This window comes from Periplaneta americana, chromosome 10 (genome assembly GCF_040183065.1).
Source record: "Periplaneta americana isolate PAMFEO1 chromosome 10, P.americana_PAMFEO1_priV1, whole genome shotgun sequence".
Taxonomy (NCBI): domain Eukaryota; kingdom Metazoa; phylum Arthropoda; class Insecta; order Blattodea; family Blattidae; genus Periplaneta; species Periplaneta americana.
In genome coordinates this window covers 125,478,131-125,486,392 of record NC_091126.1, presented here as the reverse complement: position 1 = coordinate 125,486,392, position 8,262 = coordinate 125,478,131, and the positions used below count along the sequence as shown (strand labels likewise).

The 8,262-nt window shown below is 38.7% G+C and overlaps 1 non-coding gene across 1 annotated transcript; it reads right to left on the bottom strand.

The window, feature by feature from the left end:
* Positions 1-210: 210 nt before the first annotated feature.
* TRNAY-GUA (transfer RNA tyrosine (anticodon GUA)) lies at positions 211-282 on the bottom strand. Its single transcript has one exon. It is a non-coding gene; the product is annotated as a tRNA-Tyr (tRNA).
* Positions 283-8,262: the final 7,980 nt, after the last annotated feature.

Below are 8,262 nucleotides of genomic sequence, written 5' to 3'. Positions count from 1 at the left end.
TTTGCCCATGTTAGAATGCTGGAGCTTTACCCAGTTTCAAATAAAAGTCGAAACTTAAACATTCGTAATTTACTGTCCTAACATTGTACAAAATTTAAATTAGGCCAGTAATAATGTATTATTTTAATGTACCGAAGTACATATGATATTTCCATGCAGATATTCTGCGTCATCATACGATGTAAGAGTAATGAAACGGAGAAAAATTGTCTCCGGCGCCGGGATTTGAACCCGGGTTTTCAGCTCTACATGCTGATGCTTTATCCACTAAGCCACACCGGATACCACCCTGGCGTCGGACAGAATCGTCTCAGATTCCGTTGGATCCCGGCCAACTAGTCACTCATAATGAGTGCACCTCAGCACATGTGTTGACTTCGGTCGTACATTCATAGACATCTATGACGTAGTGCAGAGGGCGGCCACTAGAGGGAACACAAGAGTTGGAACTTAATCTGAGACGATTCTGTCCGACGCCGGGGTGGTATCCGGTGTGGCTTAGTGGATAAAGCATCAGCACGTAGAGCTGAAAATCCGGGTTCAAATCCCGGCGCCGGAGAGAATTTTTCTCCGTTCCATTACTCTTACATCGTATCAGTAATAATGTGGTAATGCTTGTCCTGCTTGGGGACACATAGGCTACAGGTAGCAATTACAGTTCTTAAAAAGATACAGGTACGTATTTCAAAACAAAATACGGTACCTACTAAAATTCATCACTGAACTTCCCAGAGTAACTCCTGTTAGGTTAATTCACAAGGACCTCTTAATCTGGACAATAGGAGAATAGCTATGTTTCTAATCAAGCATTCTGTACATACACAAAATCGTACAACAGCAATAATCCATTAATTTCTACTTTAGGTAACTGCAACCCAGCTTTAGAAAAACACAGAAGATCTAAAAGCATACTCCATGTTCTAGCTTGGAATGACAATGTACCAGGCTTAAACCAAATTGAAAACTAAATGATAAGACGACTTGACAGACACGGACTTAAAGTGAATCATTGGTGATGCATCTAAAGAATAGACTAACAGTATTAGTATTGTTATTTCTCTTTTTCAGGATTATAATGCTATTAAATATTAATTTCATGATGACATATGATGTACAGTACATGTTTTGTCAATAAAGTGAAACCTAATTTCTAATGCTCAATTACGCTTGTTCCCAACAAAGCCAATTTATTGGCCACAACAGCCATAGGTGGGCCCACAAGAACCCGCATGCTGTGAGGAAAAGGGGATATCAAGTTCGCTGGAGGACAAAACGTGTTGGCAGGGCTCATGGTCTGTAACTTCACAAGCCCATACCTTCTACTTGGACATCTGAAAGCAGAAGCTATGCCCTGTTTCTGAGGGAAAATTTGCCTGTCCTCCTGGAAGACATTTCTTACGCGATATGATGTAACATGTGGTTTCAGCATAATGTTGTACCTCCCCATTATCTAATGAGTCCCGCCAGGAGTTTAATAGGCAATATCCAAGACGATGGATAGGTCGCAGAGGGCCTTATCTTGGCCCCCGAGGTCGCCAGACCTGAATCCACTGGACTACTTCCTTTGGGATCACATCAAGGAGCTGATGTACAGAGTGGTCCTAGTGGACAAGGAAGATCGCATCGCTCACATGCATGTGGTGGCCGTTGCTACTTTCAGAGTAGATGAGGTGCGCAGGACAACCTAGGGTGTTGTGCGTTGAGTTAGGAGATTACTTGAGATGGATGGTGGGCATTTTGAGCATCTGTTGATGTGGAGCCCAGTTGTCCATATTGTATTACCGTATGTATCACAGAAATAAAAATCACTATTAACCTCTTTAATTGATTTCAATAGTTTTGGCAATGTGCCCCATTTAACCGACACATTCTTTGCGATATCTCCGAAAGTATGGACCGTGGAATGTTGCTTCCTATACTTAAATTAATCAGTATAATGTACTCTATCCTACACGTTGCAATTGGACGGCATTTTTCGTACACTCTGTATACTGTGAGTCCAAAGCTAACGGCTTCAAATCTGGGTACCTGGTTCAAATAAAGTGCACTGGTAGTCTACAAGAATTAATCTGGAGACATGAAATAATTACTCTGCTTGCCATTATAATTTCACTTTAAATTCATATGTCCCCATTAATAAATAAAATAAAATAAAAACTATATTCATTGTTAACCCTCAGCTTGCACTTTCTAGCAATAACCAAGTGATTTAAACACCTACATTTATATATTTGTTAGGGTCACATAAACACTGTACAAGTAAAGGCTTACAAGCAAACATTCTCATGGGGGCAGATCAAAAAGTTATTATTTTTCTTCACCCTTGTTAATTTTTTTAGTAGGTTATTTTGCGATGCTTTATCAACATCTTAGGTTATTTGGCATCTGGATGAGTTGAAGGTGATAATGCTGGTGAAATGAGTCCAGGGTCCAGCACCGATATTTATCCAGCATTTGCTCATATTGGGTTGAGGGAAAACCCCGGAAAAAACCTCAGCCAGATAACTTGCTCCAACCGGGAATCAAACCCGGGCCACATGGTTTCGTGGCCAGACGCGTTAACCGTTACTCCACAGATGTGGACCCCTTATTAATAATGTGAAAACAAGTGCTTATACAAATTTCGGCCATTCAAGCGCAATTACGAGGGCCGACCAGAAAGTAAGTTTCTCTGAGACCATTTACAGAAAGAAAACACAATTTCATGAAAAGGTTTATTGGAATAGATACATCAATTTTTTTTAGCTATTTTTCAACATATTCCCCACCGAAATTGAGACATTTTTCATACCTTGTGTCATAGGAGTCTGCCACCTGGATCGGAACCACTGTGTGACAGCCATCTGCACCTCTCTGTCAATCCCATGTTGTCTCAATTCTGACTGAGAATATGTTGAAAAATAGCTCAACAATTGCTGTATTTGTCCCAAACAATTTTACAATGGAATTGTGTTTTCTTTCTGTAAACGGCCCCAGGGAAACTTACTTTCTCGGTGGCCCTCGTAATTGCGCTCGAGTGGCCAATTTGTATAACTTAAGCATTTGTTTTGGCATTATTAACATAGTGGAAAATAAAAATAACTTTTTATCTACCCATATGAGAATATTTTCTTGTTAGAGGTAGAACTCCCACTTTAATAGGTCTATCGCATAATTTTTTTTTAAATTCAATGATAGTTTACTTTCCAAATTCTTATAGCAATATAAAAGCTATTATGAATGCTTCATTGTACTTGCTTTTGTTTCTCTAACATTTGTAAGAATATTTCGGTAAAATTTTAAGAAAATTATTGACGAATACACCTTATATAATATATTTACTTTATTTTACACCTCAATTTCTGTTTCTGAGCCCCAAAATATTGATTATATTAAAGTAGTGTTCAATAAATAAAAAGCATATGGTGAGCGACAGCTTTCACATTACGTATGCAGAATGTATTAAATGTACCTTAATAACACTAGAGTACTACAACATTTTAATAATTAATTTTATACAGGATTGTTAAATTAATATTTTGTAAATTAACCTATTTTAGTGAAATGGTTGAGTAGGGATTTCAATACCAGATGGGAATGAAAGTATCTCAATTTTAACACTGATTTTTGTAAATAGAACAATTTATTTTAAAATGTTTCATAAAATTTAAACTGACTCACATAGTCTTGTGAAAGAAGCGATGAGTAGCTCTGCAATCGTTGTTTCTGTTTCATACGGTTTCTTCTTTTGACGTCCTGTTTTCTTCTATTTAGGTAACGAATTCTAAAAAATGTCCGTGCTCTACTAAATAACTTCAATAATTCCGGATCTTCATTTGGAAACTTTCTCCTGAAAATTCTAAATAAATGGCCTACATTCTTTTTTCTGTTAAGTGATTTTTTATGAAATTTTCTAAATATAACTTCACACTCTTTAATTGTTGCCATCCACTGAGAAGAAAGATAAACCAGTCCATCACGTGAAACGACCTCTATCCATCCTGGAAATTGTTGACTAGAATTGGCATCTGAAACAGCACTTTTGTTATTACATTTTCTAGCAATATAACCAGCAACATGTCTGAGTTCTTCCTTTTCTTCCCTTTTCATTAGCCCTGTTCTGTCATTTCTATCATCAATACTTATTTCTAATGAGTTTATTTCCTCAGGAATTTCGTTCATGCTTTCATGGGAAATGTCAACGAGATCCTGAAAAACCTGCTTTGTTATTATTACTCCACTGAATCTTCTATGGGGGCACTTGTAGGATGGGCCAGGTGACATCCTAATATTAATAGACGCAAGCGATTTTTCACTTCGAAAGCTAGAGACGAATCTGAGAAAATAGGTTTTTTCCAGGGCGTCCTGATTGAGTTTCCTGGTCATTACATAATAAATTCCTTTTTATTTTAAATCGCTACCATATAAAACCCTTTCAAGCTGTTAAGTGAAGTAAGGAAGCCATTCAGAAAAAGTAAATGTGTATTTTTATCTATCACTCTCAGTTCTTTTACTGTCTGCGCCATTCTAATATCTCTACTTGTTCCTTGTGGTTAATCCCGAAGGCACATTTCAGTTTATTGTGTGTAGGATCTTTCGGAATTCCGGACTTCATTACATTTGTGAAGTCATTTACGAGTTGAAAAAATTCATGAACTTCTTGACTTTCGGGTACCAAATATTTAATCAAAGCAGCAGTGTGATGTAAAAAAGTTCCATGGCTGGCGCAACTCTCTTGCACAGTAATGTGACTCCAATGTAACTTTGGGAATAGTTACAACTCCGAAGAATTGGATTTAATAATCCGTTCAATCAAATTTTTCTCTACAACAATGTCATTGAATTGAAATGTACTGTCAATCTACTTAATAATTTAATCAGCTGGGACAAATCTGCAAAAACCCAAATATTTTCGTCTGAAGCAGGATTTAAAAAACAGGTTTGATTTACATTTATTTGTAACTCAATCCACAGTCTTCTATTGCGAAACCTAAATCAGAAACAATTGCTACTACTCTGAAACTTGCCACTTCAGTTTCTGATATAATTTCGAACAGTGGCTCTCGTTCATTGTTTTATCAAAATCATAACAGATGGGCTGCTTCCACTCACCTGTCAATCCTTGAGTCATTACAAATAGAGCATTTCTGTGAGGGACCAATATCGAATCATCCTCATGATCGTAACAGAAAATGACATTAATCTCATCAAATAGTTGACTGATAACTTATCAATTTCACTCAAAAATAGCCCCTGCTCTTTAAAAATTTTCAGCACGTGTAAGAATATCACGAGAAAATGGCAATCTTTGTCCAACGCTGCAGGGTAGCAACGCTTGGTAGAGGAATTCCCACCTGTGATCTCAAATGATTGTACACCTTATCATTATTTACTCGCTGAACTAATGCAGGGATTATGTCTTTTCTTCCATCTTTCTTTCCTTTTCCCGCTAATAAGCATTTTTATTTGCCCTGGAGTGAACACTTTAGCTAGTAAATGTTTTACTTTTCCATTTACTAAGCGATTTAAACACTTTCTTTGTCATTGTGAATTTTGGTTGACCCTAAAATATGCTTGCTTTTTATATTTCATTTATAATGATTTTAATTTAGACTCTAGCTTTTCAATGTTTAATTTAAGTTTTTCATTTTCTTTACGTAGGGTAGTTCTTCATTTTCTTTTTTTATATCCAGCCCCCAATTTTATAATGGACAGACGAAAGATAACACACGCAATGGATCGTCCTGCTACACTGTTGTCTTTGCATCTAATTTTTCACTTATCTCAGACAAAACATTTTCCTGCAAGTTCTTTCTTGTACACGTTTACTCCTAGCACACTGGTAAATTCAGCAACGTACAGTGGTCCAAAATCCACATTTAGGAGAACAATGTAAAAATAATGAAATAAAACCCTTAAATTATTTTTCCTATATACACTGACTGACAAAAAAAATCACGCACCAAGAAGGAGTTGTCGTTTTGCTGCAAACCTCGGCATACAGTTACATCTCAGGGAGATAGTCGATTGATTAGCATAGTAAAGTAATTTGTTGAATGGTGTTGCCACCAGAGGTCGTGAACCTGCTGTCATCCGTGGCCTATAAAAGGGCTTGCACAGACTACTCGAACATAGTGGACTGTTGTTTCTGGTTGCATAAAAGTCGTCGATCATTCGACATGCCTCTACGATGCAATCGAAGAGACTTTACCCAGTTAACGGAGTTTGAGAGGGGGCGCATTATTGCAATGTGCGAGGCTGGATGGTCGTATCGACGAATCGCCAGCCACCTACGCTGTTCTGACCACACTGTTAGGACGTGTTGGGACCAGTCGATGCGTGAGGGCATGCACACACAGCGATTGGGCTCAGGACGCCCTCGACCGACCACCAGGAGAGAAGATAGTCGAATCCTCCGACAAGCCCGAAAAGATCCAACTGTTTCATCGTCCACCATCCTGAGACAGGTAGCACGTCATTACAGGCCCCTGTGTCTGCCTGAACCATTTCCAGGCACTAGGCTGAAGGAAATTTGGTCTCATGGCGCCCATTGCATGTCCTGCCATTGACACCCACCCACCGTCGCCTCCGTTTGCAGTGGTGTCATGAGCGACAAACCTGGACTGCTGAAGACTGGAACCGGGTTGTCTTTAGTGACGAATCCAGGTTCTCTCTGAGCTCTGACGACAGTCGTGTTCGTGTCTGGAGACCTCGTGGTGTACGCCTCAATCCTACATTTGCTGTGGCACGACACAAAGCAGCCACTGCTAGCGTGCTGGCCTGGGGGGTCATCACGTATGACAGTCAGTCACCTCTAGTAATGATACGAGGGTCAATAACAGCGCAGCGATATGTGCAGGACATCCTTCAGCCACATGTGTTGCCACTCATGGCAGGATTTCCAAAAGGTCTTTTCCAGCAGGATAATGCTCGGCCTTACACAACAAGGATGTCACGGGAATGCCTCCGCAACATTGTCACACTTCCATGGCCTGCACGAACGCCAGAGTTGTCACCAATCGAACATGTCTGGGATCACCTGGGACGCCAACTTCAGCGACCTAGGAGTTTACAAGATATAGAGAACCGGTTGCGGCAAATATGGACAGATACACCGCAGGATACCATACGAAATCTGTATGCCTCCATACCCACCCGTATTACAGCTTGCATCCAAGCTAGAGGTGGGCAAACAGGGTTCTAGAGCCTCAATTCAGGTGGTCAGTTTTCTGCAATAAAATTATTATTTTGCTCTAATATTGTAATCATTTATATACATCAATGTTACGATCATCCACATCAGGTTTCATGTAATTCCCACAACTCCTTCTTGGTGCGTGATTTTTTTTGTCAGTCAGTGTAACTGAGTAACACTGAATTGATAATCTTAATCAGCGGAGGTGGCTGCAGAGCGAGATAAGAAGCCGGTAACATGCCACATTTCGCCACCCAGCATTCTTACTTAGCAAGTGCCGCGAGTCTGCTGTTTTCTTTGTGCTGTAACTCTGTTGTAAGTGGTCGATTCCATTCATATTTGGTATCAACATGTCAAGTAGTTCTTTAGGTATGTAACACTGTTTGTTTTTGTTACATTTAATGTTATTATAGCATGTCAAATTAGCATGAATGGACAGGAGACAAAATATAAATGTAATCATTGAGTGCAGACTTGATTAAGGTAGAGAAAAAAAAAAACACTCTTTGTTCCGTCCCAGAATAATTTTTTTCACTTCCTCGAGTATTTAACTCTATTTTAAATGAAGTCGTAAGGTGCGCAGATTTGCGGAAGTAATAAATTATGAGCACTATTCTTTCCGGGTACAGTAGTGCAATTTTTCTCGATTACAGGTTATTTAAATATCTGTGAACCGAATCTGCTTCCGAAGTAGAGTGCTCTACCAAGGGACAGCATGTACCAAGGGACATTGATAATAAAAACCATATTTTAATTAGTGGAAAATTTTAGCCTTCTCTGTAGGGTTGCCCAACCTGCAGGACGTGTTAATTTCACATATTTGTTCAAAAGGCGGGAAAGTGCTTGTGTGATATACAGTTTTGTCAAAGTCCCTATCAAAAGTAAGTTTGTACATATTATTTCATCGTGTTTTTAGTATATATAATCTTAATTTTTATACAACTTGAACTGTATATATTAATTATCCATGAAATTCACTACTTAAATTCATATCAGCTTAATGCCATATACACATGTGAAAAGCTAGATTATGAAAATATTTTAAATATTTGTTTTATTTAACGACACTCGCAACTGCAGAGGTTATA